Raw genomic sequence first — 16,752 nt, 5'->3', positions numbered from 1 at the left:
GTGTAAACATAGATAAGTCCCCTGGGCCAGATGGGATTTATCCTAGGATTCTCTGGGAAGCCAGGGAGTAGATTGCAGAGCCTCTGTCCTTGATCTTTATGTCGTCTTTGTCGACAGGAATAGTGCCGGAAGACTGGAGGATAGCAAATGTTGTCCCCTTGTTCAAGAAGGGGAGTAGAGACAACCCTGGTACTTATAAACCTGTGAGCCTTACTTCGGTTGTGAGTAAAATGTTGGAAAAGTTTATAAGAGATAGGGTTGATAATCATCTTGAAAAGAACAAGTTGATTAGAGATAGTCAACACGGTTTTGTGAAGGGTAGGGCATGCCTCACAAATATTATTGAGATTTTTGAGAAGGTGACCAAGCAGGTGGATGAGGGTAAACGGTTGATGTGGTGTATATGGATTTCAGTTAGGCGTTTGATAATGTTCCACACGGTAGGCTATTGCAGAAAATAAGGAAGTAAGGGATTGAATGTGATTTAACGGTTTGGATCAGTAATTGGCTAGCTGAAAGAAGACAGAGGGTGGTGGTTAATGGCAAATGTTCATCCTAGAGTTCAGTTACTAGTGGTGTACCGCAAGGGTCTGTTTTGGGGCCACTGCTGTTTGTCATTTTTATAAATGACCTGGAAGAGGGTGTAGAAGGATGGGTTAGTAAATTTGCAGATGACACGAAGGTCGGTGGAGTTGTGGATAGTGCTGAAGGATGTTATAGGATACAGAGGGACATAGATAAGCTGCAGAGCTGGGCTGAGAGGTGGCAGATGGAGTTTAATGCGGAAAAGTGTGAGGTGGTTCACTTTGGAAGGAGTAACAGGAATGCAGAGTACTGGGCTAATGGCAAGATTCTTGGTAGTATAGATGAACAGAGAGATCTCGGCATCCAGGTGCATAAATCCCTGAAAGTTGCCACCCAGGTTAATAGGGCTGTTAAGAAGGCATATGGTGTGCTAGCCTTTATCAGTAGGGGCATTGAGTTTCGGGGCCACAAGGTCATGCTGCAGCTGTACAAAACTCTGGTGCGGTCGCATTTGGAGTACTGCGTGTAAGGTCTGGTCACCACATTATAGGAAGGTTGTGGAAGCTTTGGAAAGGGTTCAGAGGAGATTTACTAGGATGTTGCCTGGTATGGAGGGAAGGTCTTACGAGGAAAGGCTCAGGGACTTGAGGTTGTTTTCGTTAGAGAGGAGAAGGCTGAGATGTGACTTAATAGAAACATATAAGATAGTCAGAGGGTTAGATAGGCTGGACAGTGAGAGTCTCTTTCCTCTGATGGTGATGACCAACACGAGGGGACATAGCTTTAAATTGAGGGGACATAGATATAGGACAGATGTCAGAGGCAGTTTCTTTACTCAGAGAGTAGTAAGGGCGTGGAATGCCCTGCCTGCAACAGTAGTAGACTCGCCAACTTTAAGGGCATTTAAGTGGTCACTGGATAGACATATGGATGAAAATGGAATTGTGTAAGTCAGATAGGCTTCAGATGGTTTCACAGGTAGGCGCAACATCGAGGGCCGAAGGGCCCGTACTGCGCTGTAATGTTCTATATCCTATGTTCTAACCCAAGACACCCAAGCACAGTGTTAACCACGCAGCCAATGTTTATGCCGTCCGCAAGCATATTGATCCTACACCCAATATTGACATCAATGTCGTCTATATAAGTGACGAATCATTTCAGACCCATCACAGTTCCCTGTGGTTAGCACTGGCACTGGCTTCCAGACACTAAAGTAAACATCTGTCCTCTCACTTTGTCTTCTACAGTTAAGCCAATGCGTTGCACGGGTCGTCCATAATACGCTGAGATTGACCATCAAGTCCACACTTCTGGCTGACAATGTTTTCAAATGTTCCAACCTTATATTTGGTACTGATGTGCGAGAAACCCCATTATTGACGATAGGGATGTTCCCAGATCCTTCTCCTCCAGTGAGTTGATACTTGTATACTGACATTCGCGGCCGATCATGGCTGCACTGCAGAGCTTTGATGAGGTCCCTTGGAGTGAACAGGGAAGAGCAGTGCAGGTTGACAAGATAGGAGTGGAATCAGGGCGACATTGATTAATTAGTGAGATGGAGATGGGTCATAGAAAGGGAGTGCTTGCTGGGAAAATATGCCAGTGGCCCAGGAAATAGCTGGACAATGTTCCCAGGAACAAAGAACAATACAGCACTGGAAGTTGCCCTTCGCACTTCAAACGTGGACCGGTCATGATACCAACCTTTGCAAAACTCCTCAGCACTTTCATTGTGCCAGTTACCTCGACACCCATCCTATCCATATGCTTGTTAAGGTGCCTTTTGAACCCCGTTAATGTATCTGCTTCCATAAAGTCCCCTGGCAACGCCTTCCAGGTACTGACCACCCTCTGCGTACGTAATCTGCCTCGCACATCTCCTCTAAACATTGCCCATGCACCTTAAACCTATGCCCTTTAGTGACTGACACCTCCTCCATGGGGAGGAGTGCCTGCCCATCCACTCTATCGATGCCCTCATAATATTTTAAACCTCTTTAAGATCATCCCTCAACCTCCGTCTTTCTAATAAAAACTGTCCGATTCTACTCATCCTCCTGAAATAGCTGACACACCCAGACCAGGCGACATCCTGTTAAATCTCCCCTGCACCCTCTCCAATGCCGCCCCATCTAACTGATAGTATGTAGAGCAGAATTGTGCATAATATTCCAAGTGCAGCCTTACCATGGTTCTATACAACTGTAGTATGACTTGCCAGTTTTTTTACTCGGTGCCCCGTCCAATGAAGGCCAGCATTCCATGTGCTTTCTTGACCACCTTGGCTTCTTGTGTTGCCACCTTCAAAGATCTGTGGACCTCTACACACAGATACCTCTGGCTTTCTATATTCTGGAGTGTTTTACTATTTACGGTATATGTCCCCTCTATGTTAGACCGACCAAAATGCATTACCTCAGATTTGTCCGAATTGAACTCCATCTGCTCAAGACTCCAACCTATGTCTTGTTGTATCGTCGGACAATCCTCAACACTATCTGCAACTCCATCAAACTTGGGGTCATCCGCAACTTACTGATCAGACCGGTTGCATTTCCTCCAAATCGTTTATGTACACCACAAACAATAGAGACCCATGCTCCGATCCCTGTGGAACACCATTCGTTACAATTTTTCGTTCAGAAAACCACAATTCTACTTCTACCTGTTGCCTTCTGTGACCGAGCAAGATCTGTATCCATCTTACCATCTCTGATCCCGTGTGTCTTCACCTTTTATACCAGTCGCCCATGAGGCACCTTGCCAAAAGCTTCACTGAAGTCCATGTAGACAACATCCACCACCCTCCCCTCGTCAATCATCTTTGTCACCTCCTCAAAAAAATCGATCGAGTTAGTGAGGCAGGGCCCCCCCTTCAGAAAGCCATGTTGTCTGTCGCTTATGAGTCCATTTGTTTCGAAATGGGTATGAATCCTGTCTCGGAGAATTATGTCCAATAATTTGCCTACGACCGACATGAGGCACAAAGCCAATAGTTTCCGTGATTATCCAAGATACTTTTCTTAAACAGCAGGACAAAATTAGCTATTCTCCAGTCCTCGACGGCGCATTTTAGAATCCCAGGCCTCTGGACAAGGATGAAGATCAAATAAGACTGGGACGAGGAGAAACATATTAACTTAAATCTCCGTGTGTCTTTCGAATTTTCAACTCCAGAGGGTTGTGTTTGATCCATTGCTAAATACATTTCAGGCTGACATAGAGTTGCATTTTGTGTCTCAAGTAATTAATGTATATGGGGTGTGAGTGAGAAAATTGAATTGTAGCCCAGACTCTGCCTTCATTGAAATGTATGATGGCGCATACATCGATAGACTATAGGGACAACTGGTCCCATTTCTGGTATTCCTCGTGTGAAGGGAGAAGTATAATGCAGCGGGCCATAGGATTAATGCAGGAGGGGATGGCATCCACATGGGAGCATATATTTGGGAGGCGGGCAAGTGAGCAAACTGGTCTACGTTTCGGTAATTGCAACAAGACTGACCTCCACCGCTCTTTCCCAACAGGGCTGCCAAGGATGGACATCCAGTTAACAATTCCGTCCATCATTGGCGTCTTGGACACTAGTTTTCCCGTGAAGACCTGCGCCAGGTTTGTATTCTATCCAACGATGCTCCAGGAATGACATTCCCCCGTCCTCCCGCCTCCACGCTCCCCAGCTCCCATACTGCCACCCACAAAACTATTTTGATACTTGTTCAATGGTACTGAAACACTTTCTCACACCAGTTGACCTTAGCAAAGGTACGATAAGTTCCATCAGATCCTGGATGAATTTTGGAAGAGGTTTTCCTCACGTTCAGCCACTTTTGTAGCTAGTATTATCCTTTACTTTGCAGACCAAGGACACTTGGACCGCTCTGTATCTTTTTGTTTTCCTAAGTCTATGTTAGTCCATACTTGGAGCACTGTGCACAATTATGGTCTCCATAACCGTCGGTTATACCACAATTGTGTCTCTGTGTATCGGTCACGCCACCCTATGGCTCGGTTCAACCACACTCCCGGAGGTCTTCTGATTTCTCTTATCCATATCACGCGTTTCGAACAAACTTCAACTTTGGTTCACTGTTGTCAATTCCATCTCTTATGCTAAAGGGTGCTGAGTAAGGCAGTCCTGGTAGGAGTTGCTGCAAGATGAAGGGAGTATGGGGAAAGGTTCTAATCTGTGTTGCTAAAAGGAAAAAGGGAAACAGGCCGCATGTTTCTATGCATCGTCCCTTCATGCGGAGAAGCTCGAGTTTTCTGGAGTTAAGGGGAACACGTTGAATATTGTCTAATTTATTGCCAGTCCTTATTGTCTGCCAGGTATACGTATGGAAAACCGACACAGGGGAGCGTCTGGATCTCGGTCTGTCGACGTCCATTCCACAACACCTGGTTCGCACAGATGTTGTGGCCTTTGCCTCCGCCAATCTGCGAATACTTTGAGGGGGAGGTAAGTGTCTCAGCAACCAATTTACTCATGTATAATCTGACATCTACATCCTGTGTCTCCCCCATCCACGCTCCACTAACACCTTAATTTCTCACGCCACCTTGAACAATACCAATCTCACGTCTCACTGACACGGTCATTTCCACGGGCTGAACTATCCAAAGCAACTGAATAGCAGCTAATCTCAGTGAGAAATCTGAACTCTAGTTAGGTTAGGTGATATTAGATCTGACAAACGGTCGATATTAAGGCTGACTCAATTTAGAAAGTTTTCGAAGGTTCTTGACGTTGTAACAGGTGACGGAGATAACAAGGATTATATGAATTGGCGGGCGTTAAAGTGTGGCGGCGTCTTTAGGACTGCAGGAGTGAATTAGGTAATAAGTGGGTTAGGTTATGAGCACGTTACAAATGTTACTGGCCTGTAGACATTGTTGTAGCTACAAAGAATGACAGCATTGTATGGGGCTCCTGGAAGTTACAGTTATGAGTGTGGTTTTAGGGACATTAGCAGGTTACATCCATGAGGAGGTTTGCAGAGTTAGAGAGGTAATAAACATCGGGAATACCCATCAGAGGGTATACACCGGAACATATATGAGATTTGTATAGTTTTACAGACTATGCAGTTATAGAGATAGGGAACATTATACTGGTTTCAGCAGGTTACACAATTTGCGATTTTTATCGGTGTGGAGATGGATCCAGTGATGGTGCGGGATGTCGGTGATGGAGAAGATTGGAGAGATTGGGTATTTTAGAGGTGTGAGTAAGATATGTGTGGAGGGCAGGTGTGGAGAAGGTGACAGAGATCTGAACATTTGGACAGGCTGGAGGGCTTTAACGAGAACCGGAGGATTGTAGGAGCTGGAAGCTCATAGACGGTTAAGAAGCGTCCTCATGGCTGAATAATATTCTAATTTTGGGGAGTCATTTGCGGGCTAGAGGAAGTTAAGGATACGCAGATTATCGTTCATGTGAAAATGTTTCTAGAGATAGCGAGGTATTTGACAAGGAAAGAATATTAAAGAGTTTGGGAAGGTGTTTGGTGTGATTCATTGGAAGGTATGAAGTGTTTGGACGGATTTACAACGAAAGCGATAGATGTGCGAGCTGCAGGAAGTCAAATACATCAAGGTCGTAGCGGTGTCGCGATTTTACAGAGAAAGCGATGTCTCTATTGCTACAGAACATTACAGAGGGATTGATCATTGCGCAGACGGAAGGAGCTTTCCGGGATATGATGGAACTTTGTGTCTGCTGGCGGAGGGGGTGGGGGTGGGAGGTGGGGAAAGGCATAAAGGGAGCGAAGTATGGCTGGAGCATATTTATTAGTCATGGAGTATGTTAGTGGTGAGGAATTTGCATAGATGAGGTTGTTTGCCAGTGGTTATTGAATATAAGGAGATATGAAGGTTTTAAGGCGATGAGAAGGTTAAGTTAAGGCGTGTTGCAGAAACTGGTGTTGTCTGCAGAGATGGGGAGATTTGGGAGAGCTGATCGATGTTATAGAGATGTGAACGGCTTTAAAGGTTGGTGGGGAGGGTTCTAGGTTTTTGGAGGAGATTTCCGGGATAGGGTAGGACCGGGGTAGGGTAGCATCGGGATAGAGTGGGACCTGGGACGTTCCTGGTACGTTGGATGCAGGTCACTGGCTGAGCATTTGTTGCCGATTACTGAGGGCATTTAAACGCTAAGCGCATTGCTGCGAATCTGGAGTCACGTCAATGCAGAACAGGTAAGGATGACAGATTTGCTTCCCTAACATGCATCAGTGAACCAAATGTCTTCTTTTTACGACTTAGATTGAGAGTCATCATTCGGCTTCTTTTTTGAAATTTTTGTTCAATTCAATGTTTCACCATTTGCCATGGTGGGATTCGATCCCGGGCCCACAGATAATGACCCTAACTAATCGCTGGATTACGGGTCCATCAGTCCAATGACAATACCATTACGCTACCTCTCCCCTCTCGTTATGTAGGTTACAAAGTTAAAGAGACCTGCACAAGCTGGTGGAGTTTGCACAGATCGTGCCTTCTCAGTTTAATCTCCCCTGAACAGTAACTACTCAGAAGAGATCGGTCATAGCTCCTACGTTCTGTCCTCCCAAAACATTTCGTCCTTCATTGCTGTGTCTGCCCTCAATACTGTGAGCGAACTGTCTGTTGACGAGTATATCTGTTACATAACGCGACATAGCACTTTAACGTCAATTTTCTATATAATACTTAAAAAAGAAATATTGATTAAATGGTAGTAGAATGAACTGAAAATCAAATCGCTTATTGTCACGAGTAGGCTTCAATGAAGTTACTGCGAAAAGCCCCTAGTCGCCACATTCCGGCGCATGTTCGGGGAGGCTGGTACGGGAATTGAAAATGGGCTGCTGGCTTGCCATGGCCTGCTTTAACAGCCAGCGATTTAGCCTTGTATACGAAACCAGCCCTTGAATTATGCTAACTCCATATCCACGACTTTCACTATCTTTGCTCAGGGTCACACTGCTGCTCGTTCTGGTTTGTGTGTATTCCGAAATCTATGTGTGGGGGCTCACTAAGCTCATTCAACATGCATACACGAGATCCTTATCCGACAATCACTGAAACATTTTTTTCAATCATTCCATGTCTCTGTCTGTCTCCTTGTCCGTATCCTTGCTACTTTCTCCCTGTATCGTTCTGTCTATCTCTGTTTCCCACCATACTTCTCGTTTTCTGTCTCTCTTTCCGCTCTCCTGTCTCTCTCTGCCTTCCTCTCGCTTCACGCGTTCCTCTCCATCTCTGTATAACCTTTTTTTCCCCATCTGATTTTCGCTATATATTTTCCACTCGCTCTCTTCCTATGTGTTTCTCGCATTCTTACTCTCTGTGTATCCCTCTCTCTCTCTTCACCCACACTGCCTCTTTGCCACTCTCCCTCAACAGACAGACGAGCGTGGATGTGCCACTAATGTGGTTAACACAGAGGGTTTCTATTTGACCAATCCGAATTTATACTCATCATTGGATCTCGAGATTGAATTCAGAGAATCCGCCACAGGTACAGTCAGCGTACGGAATTCCGCACTATCTTTCTCTATCCCTCAAGCTCTCGATCACTCGTTCTCCCTCCATCGTTCTCTTTTTTCTTTCTTTCTTTCTTTCTTTCTTTCTTTCTTTCTTTCTTTCTTTCTTTCTTTCTTTCTTTCTTTCTTTCTTTCTTTCTTTCTTTCTTTCTTTCTTTCTTTCTTTCTTTCTTTCTTTCTTGCTTTCTTACTTTCTTGCTTTCTTCCTTTCTTTCGTCTTTCGTTCTTTCCTTCCTTCTTTCTTTCTCTCTTTCTCTCACTCTTTTTCTCTCTTTCTCTCTTTCTTTCTTTCATCTTTCTTTCTTTCTTTATTGATTACTCTCTTTCTTTTTCTCTCTTTCTTTTTCTCTCTTTCGTACTCTCTCACACTCAGTACCCCTCTCAATTCATCCCAATTTTGCTTCCATTTTCCCTATCGCTTTCTCTCTCCCTCTTCCTCTGCGTTTATCACATTCTTACTCCCCCCCTCTCTCTCACCCTCTCTCTCGTTGTCTGCCCCTGTCTCTGTTCCCATCTCTTTCTGCATCCATAACTCTCTCTTCCTCTCTCTCACCCTCTCTAACTCTCTTACGCTGTATTTGCCGTCTCGATGCCATGTAACGTGAGTTTTGTCCTGTAAATTCAGCCAATCATATTGATTCTGTTCCATTTCCCGATTCTCCTGAAGGGGCTGTGACAGAAGAAAGTTGGAGGATTCAGGTGACGCAACAGCTCAGCTCTCTGACTCTATTCGGCACTCCGGCATTTTACCGACCAGGATTGAAGTTCACCGTGAAGGTGGGTCAGAGAATTGTGTGAACAGCTTGTGCGGAGAGCAATTTAATCATCCTGCATTGTTGTAGCGCCATTCACCACATCCATATGTCTCAAAACGCCACATAGACAATGACAGTTAGTTTTCGTAGTGTGGTTACTGTTATGATGGAGGTACGAATCAACAAATTCGTGCACAGCAAGATGTCAGAAATGGCAATGGGATAATGACCATAATTTCCGGATCTTTCATGATTTTATGTGAGTTGTTCCCTCTGTACTGAACTTCTGACAGTGCTCCCACAGTATTGATCACCAGACAATGCGGCACTCCCTCAGGACCAATACGACCGTGGTGCGGTGTTACCTGACTACGGACACACCAACAGTGAGCGCTCTCGCACCACTCATCGCGTGACTGTGTGGCACTACTTCAGTCCTTATACTCGGAAAGTGTCGTGCTCCTTCACTAAATACGCTGCAACAGTGCAGTGATCCCTCAGTATTTCCGCTCCAACATTGTGACTCTCCCTTTCGCTCCCACAGTGCGGCGGTCCTACATGACTAACCCTCTAACAGTGCAGCACACTAACAGCAGTGGTGCTCTGACAATAAAGCGCTCCATCAGTAGCAGCACGGTAGCACGGTAGCATGGTGGTTAGCATAAATGCTCCAGGGTCCCAGGTTCGATTCCCGGCTGGGCCACTGTCTGTGTGGAGTCTGCACGTCCTCCCCGTGTGTGCGTGGGTTTCCTCCGGGTGCTCCGGTTTCCTTCCACAGTCCAAAGATGTGCGGGTTAGGTGGATTGGCCATGCTAAATTGCCCGTAGTGTCCTAAAAAAAAGTAAGGTTAAGGGGGGGTTGTTGGGTTACGGGTATAGGGTGGATACGTGGGTTTGAGTAGGGTGATCATTGCTCTGCACAACATCGAGGGCCGAAGGGCCTGTTCTGTGCTGTACTGTTCTATGTTCCAGTGATCCTCTCATAGTGTGTTATCCCGTTTGTGCTGACTGCGGCACTCCATCAGTAATGACTCTCTGTCAGAAAGGTACTGCCTCAGTTCTTACACTCTGACATTAGCCGCTCAATTGTGCAGAATTCTCTCAGTACTGACCCTCCGACTGCACAGCACTCACTCAGTATTACCACTCCTATGCTGCAGTACTGACGCACTATAGTGCAGCATTCAGTGATTACCAACCTTCTGATAACCAGGCATTCATCAGAACTACTCATTGTACAGTGACTCACACACTGATAGAGCGGCACTAGCTTCATATAAATCCTCCTGCAGTGCCTCTGAATCATTCCCGTTAGTGCTCATCCCCAGACAGTGGAGCCAACCGTCAGTACTGACACTGAAAGAGAAAACCTTCCTCAGTAATGACCATCTCACTCTGCAACGCTTCCGAGGTGCTGATCCTCCGACAGTACATTATTGTTCCAACTGGAACGAGTACTTCCTTGGTACTGTTTGTTTGTGATCATTTTGACGGTTGGGAGGGAGACTTTGATGCATTCAAATGTTACAAGTAATCATTTCTCTGGCGTGATCGACAGGCACAGCTTCGCAATCCTGACGGTTCGCCCCTGGCAACCAAGGCAGTGACTCTCTACTTGTCCACCGGTTTCAACATCAGCAGCCTCCAGCATGCCCTAACCGACGACAACGGGATCACAATATTCCATTTGGAGACAGCGGAATGGAAGCGTGAAGTGTACATTTTGGAAAGTCTGGGTGATCTCTGTCGTTATTTAATAACATTAATTCAAGATAGAGAGAACTCACCTCACATCTCCAGGGACACAAGATGAATTCCTGCCTTGCGTCAGTGAATGTGTGCAGTTTGTACATTCTCGCCGTCACTGTGTGGGTTTTCCAATCCGGGCCCTCCCATTTCCTCCCACAGCCCAAAAATGCACGGATTATGCGGATTGGCAATGCTAAATTGTTTGTTAGTGTAGAGTGATGTGCTCGTTACGTTATGGTCACGTGGGTAGGGCGAAGTGGATCAGAGTGGAACATAAGTGCGGGCTCGTTCGCAGAGTCTGTGCAGACTCGAAGGGCCAAATGGCTTCCTTCTGCACTGTGGTGATTCTATGATAGAGGCAATCTGCTCGAAGAGCACCGAACGGGCAATGAATCCTGTTGTGGTCCGTTTATGCTAGATTGGGTTTCCACGACTTCGACCGGATAGACAAAGAGAGTGGAGAAATTGTTATTGGAGCTCTGAAAGTTATGAGAAGAATCAACTGATTCTGTCAAATTTAGACAGGGGAGGAATCGAGTCAATGAGAACAGTTTGCGCGTTCTCTGCTCTGAGAGCAAAACTACAGTGTTTTACTCCGGCGTCGGCGCCCGTTCCGGGACCCCATTCTCAGGCCAACATGGGTCCAGGATGCTGCTCCAGCTGCCGATACTGGCATGAACTCAGCATTGCGGGTTCCGCGCATGCGCAATTGGGTCGGCGCGGGCCGGAGAGTCGGCGCATACCCCGACCAGCGTCCTGCCGACCTTGCCGGTGCCGATTCTCCGCTCTGAAGAGAATTGCACCCCGGCGTTGGGCTGGCGTGGCGCGATTCGCGCGGCGACAGAATTTTCCATTTTCATGAAGATTTGTAAACAGACGGACAGGGAAAGAAAATGAGGAGGGGGATCGAAGAACGTTTCCATGTACAGTAGTCATGGAACAAACCATTACAAGGGGACATAAATATAAGGTGAATGGTGGAAGATATAGGGGGTATGCCAGAGGTAGGTTCTTTACACAGAGAGTAGTAGGGGCATGGAATGCACTGCCTGTGGAAGTAGTTGAGTCGGAAACAGTAAGGACTTTCAAGTGGCTATTGGATAGGTACATGGATTACGGTAGAATAATCGAGAGTAGATTAATTTGTCCTTAAGGGCAGCACGGTAGCATTGTGGATAGCACAATTGCTTCACAGCTCTAGGGTCTCACTTCGATTCCGGCTTGGATCACTGTCTGTGCGGAGTCTACAAATCCTCCCCTTGTGTGCGTGGGTTTCCTCCGGGTGCTCTGGTTTCTTCCCACAGTCCAAAGATGTGCAGTTTAGGTGGATTGGCCATGATAAATTGCCCTTAGTGTCCAAAATCGCCCTTAGTGTTGGGTGGGGTTACTGGGTTATGGGGATAGGATGGGGGTATTGACCTTGGGTAGGGTGCTCTTTCCAAGAGCCGGTGCGGACTCGATGGGACGAATGGCCTCCTTCTGCACTGTAAATTCTATGATAATCTACAGTCCACAAAACACCCTAATTAAATGTGCAGCAACGTCTTGAAGCAAAACAAACCCCCCGATTTTATCCTCCGCAAACACTCCTATGATATAGACAGCACTGGGTGAGAGAAAAAGTAAATCTATTACTCCAGGGCGGGAGTGTTTGAATCCATCCTGACTTCAGAATGTTTTGTTTCTTTCTTTAGGTCCGAGATTCCCGTCCGGATGAAATTTACATTCCTGGACGCCGCACAGCTTTCTATGGATCTTACACCCTCACGGTCAACCCATATTACTCGAAGACCGGCAGTTATTTACAGATCCAGAGGGATTCTGTGCAGGTTCCATGTGATTCGCTGAAACCGATTCATGTTGACTTCATCCTGAACTTCAGCGTCGCATCCTACATCCATCACCCCACCTTCTGCTACTTGGCAAGTTGAGCTCAAAACCATTGCCTGCACCATTGGCTGGGATGGGAATAGTGGGTCCCCTCTGTAACTCAGTGTAAAAGACTTCCCAACAGTTCAGGAAAACAACTGCCGAAACTGCCACGCAGGGAATTAGAAGACCAGTCGACCTCTCTTCACCCTGTAGAACAGGGAAACGAGGAGTCTATTCAGCGCTCCTCGACAAGCTTACGCGGTAGCAGGAGTAGGGAAATTCAGGCCTATTGAGCCCTATACTCAGTAAGGGGAGGCGGATTATTCATCACCCGCCCACACCTCTCTGTGGAGCCTGTTATAGGGATACGGATGAAAGATCATATAGACGATTTCGAATATTAGACGGGGAGACCAGATGGCCCAAATACGCTCAAGCATTTTACACAGGAACAAGAGGAGGCCCATTTATCATAGAATCAAATAATTTACAGTGCAGAAGGAGGATATTCGGCACATTTAGTCTATGCCGGCCCCTGAAATACCACCTTTCAAATCCCACACCTCTACCCTATCCCCGTAACACAGCAACCCACCTTACATTTGGACATTACTGGGCAATTTAGCGTGACCACTCCTCCTCACCAACACATCTTTGGATTGTCGGAGGAAACCAGAGCACTCAGAGAAAACCCACGCAGGCACGGGTAGAATGTGCTGAATCCGCACAGACAGTTACCCAAGCTAGGAATCAAACCCGGTTACATCGCGCTGTGAAGCAACAGTGCTAACCACTGTGCCACCATGACGCCCATTTTTTTTTCTACGTCCCTGTCTCCTCCCACATCTCTCGTCCACTCCCTCCCACTTTCTCCCGCTCTGTCTTTCCCCTCCCCCTCGCTTTCCTGCTCCCCCTCCGGTCTCTCTCCTCCTCTGTCTGTCCCAACTGCTCTCTTCTCCCTCTCTTTCATCCGTAACTGTGATATAATCACAGGAAGGTCATTCCTACCTTCTCGGAACTGTTACACAGGGATGGTACGGCGCTATTCATTTCCTATCGTGAGTGTTACACATGGAATAGGATCATACAATCATAGAAATTGCTTGGATGTGGCGACCCTAGCGACCTACTGCTCCCAGACCTGGAATACCTGACCGCGAAGTGCCGCCCTTACTAACTTCCACGAGAGTTCACTTCAGTCATTATCACAGCGGTCTACATCCCAGCCCAGGCAGAAGTGAGGACGGCGCTGGATGAACTGTACACATTTATAAACAACTACGAAACAGAACACCCAGAAGCCTTGTTCATCGTGTCCGGAGACTTCAAAAATGCCAACATCATGAGTGTACTGTCAAAATTCCACCAGCACATCTCCTGTCCCACCAGGGGCGACAACACTCCTGACCACTGCTACTCAAAAATCAAGGGCGCCTACCGTTCCATCCTCCGACCGCACTTTGGGAAATCAGACCATAAGAGAGTGCTCCTTCTCCCGGCACACAAGCAGAAAAGCAAGCGGGAGAATCCAGCAAAGAAGGTTTTGCAGTGCTGGTCCGAGAAGACAGAAGAGCTCTTACGTGACTGCTTAGAGACAATGGACTGGTCCATATTTAAGAACTCAGCGACCAACTTAAATCAGTATGCCACCGCCGTCACAGACTTCATCAGCAAATGTGTGGACGACTGCGTGCCAAAGAATCCAGTACGTCTGTTCCCCAACCGGAAACCATGGCTCAATCGCGAGATTGACTCCCTACTGAAGGACAGATCTGAGGCACTCAAGGCAGACGACACTGACCTATACAAGAAATCCAGGTACGATCTCCACAAAGCCAACCGAGATGCGAAGAGAGAATATCAAACCATGCTGGAGTCACAGATAAATCTTCGGCGGTTGTGGCAAGGACTAAACAACATAACGGGCTACAAAGCGAAGCCGAGCAGTAACTCTGGCAGCAACGCACCCCTCTCCGATGAACTCAATACATTATATGCTCGGTTCGAGCAGGTAACCAACAATCCGCTGTCGAAGGCCCCCGCAGCCCATAATTCATCCATACCCACCATCACAGCATACGAAGTCAGATTGGCCTTCCTGAAAGTGAAACCTCGGAAGGCGACGGACCCGGAGGGGATCCATGGTCGTGCACTCAGTGCCTGCGCAGACCAGCTGGCAGAGGTATTCACAGACATCTTTAACCTGTCTTTACTCCACTCCCAGGTCCCCACCTGCTTCTAGAAGACCACCACCACCACACCGGTACCAAAGAACAATCAGGCAACGTGCCTCAATGACTACCGTCCGTTGGCCCTGACTTCAGTCCTAATGAAGTGCTTTGAGAGGTTGATCATGAAGCACATCACCTCCATACTCCCAGAACGCCTTGATCCACTGCAATTCGCACACCTTTGCAACCGGTCCACATCAAGCGCTATTTTCCTGACCCTGCACTCATCCCTGGAGCATCTCGAAAACAAGGAGTCCTACTTCATACTTCTATTTATTGACTACAGCTCCGCCTTCACCACCATTATCCCAGCCAAGCTCATATCAACGCTCCAAAATCTTGGACTTGGCTCTCCACTCTGCAACTAGATTCTCGATTTTCTGACCAACAGACCATAATCGGTAAGAATGAACAACAACACCACCTCTACAATAGTGCTCAAAACTGGGGCCCCGCAAGGCTGTGTACTTAGCACCCTAGTGTACCACCTGTGCACACACGACTGCGTGGCAAAACATGGTTCCAACTCCGTCTACAAGTTTGCTGAAGATACGACCATAGTGGGCCGATCCGGTGACAAGTCAGAATACAGGAGAGAGAGCATAGTGGAGTGGTGCAGCGACACAAATCTCTCCCTCAATGCCAGCAAAACTAAAGAGCTGGCCATTGATTTCAGGAAGCAAAGTACTGTACAGACCCCTGTCAGCATCAACGGGGCCGAGATGGAGATGGTTAGCAGTTTCAAAATCCTAGGGGTGCACATCTCCAAAAATTTGTCCTGGTCCACCCACGTCGACGCCACCACCAAGAAAACACAACAGCGCCTATACTTCCTCTGGAAACTAAGAAAATTCGGCATGTCCACATTAACCCTTACCAACTTTTACAGATGCAGCATAGTAGGGCAGCATGGTAGCATTGTGGATAGTACAATCGCTTCACAGCTCTAGGGTCCCAGGTTCAATTCCGGCTTGGGTCACTGTTTGTGCGGAGTCTGTACATCCTCCCCTTGTGTGCGTGGGTTTCCTCCGAGTGCTCCGGTTCCCTCCCACAGTCCAAAGGTGTGCAGGTTAGGTGGATTGGCCATGATAAATTGCCCTTAGTGTCCAGAATTGCCCTTAGTGTTGGGTGGGGTTACTGGGTTATGGGGATAGGGTCGGGTGCTCTTTCCAAGAGCCGGTGCAGACTCGATGGGCTGAATGGCCTCCTTCTGCACTGTAAATTCTATAAATTGAAAGCATCCTATCGGGCTGCATCACAGCCTGGTATGGCAACAGCTCGGCCCAGGACCTCAAGAAACTGCAGAGAGTCGTGCATACCGCCCAGTCCATCACACGAACCTGTCTCACATCCATTGTCTCCTTCTACACCTCCCGCTGCCTGGGGAAAACGGGCAGCATAATCAAAGATCCCTCCCACCCGGCTTACTCACTCTTCCAACTTCTTCCATCGTGCGGGAGATACAGAAGTCTGAGAACACACACGAACAGACTCAAAAACAGCTTGTTCCCCACTGTCATCAGACTCCTAAATGACCCTCTTATGGACTGACCTCATTAACACTACACCATGGATGCTTCATCCGATGCCAGTGCTTATTTAGTTACCTTGTATATCTTGTGTTGCCCTATTATAAATTTTCCTTTATTCCCTTTTCTTCCCATGTACTTAATGATCTGTTGAGCTGCTCGCAAAAAATACTTTTCACTGTACCTCGGTACACGTGACAATAAACAAATCCATCCATCCATCCAAAGGTTACAGCTAAGATGAAGGCGAAACGGCCCTACTTGTACATGATAGCCCGGTGATATTGAGGTGCTCTTTCTGACCCCACCTCCTGCACCCGCTCCATAGTCCTGCAGCTCAGAGCACTTAATGTGCAGATAAAGGTTCATTTCAAAAGAGTTCAGGGTGTCTGCCTCCACCACCAACTCTGGCAATGAATCCCAGACTCCCACTCCTCTCTGTGTAAATGTCCCTCCACAACTTCTGCCAATTATCTTGAATTGACTTTAACTGATTCTAAAATTCTTCACCAAGGGAAACAATTTTACTCCCGCCACTCCATCTACATGAAAAACAG

This window comes from Scyliorhinus canicula, chromosome 27 (genome assembly GCF_902713615.1).
Source record: "Scyliorhinus canicula chromosome 27, sScyCan1.1, whole genome shotgun sequence".
Lineage (NCBI taxonomy): Eukaryota > Metazoa > Chordata > Chondrichthyes > Carcharhiniformes > Scyliorhinidae > Scyliorhinus > Scyliorhinus canicula.
The sequence above is the reverse complement of the archived record's forward strand: the minus strand, read 5'-3'. Positions refer to the sequence as shown.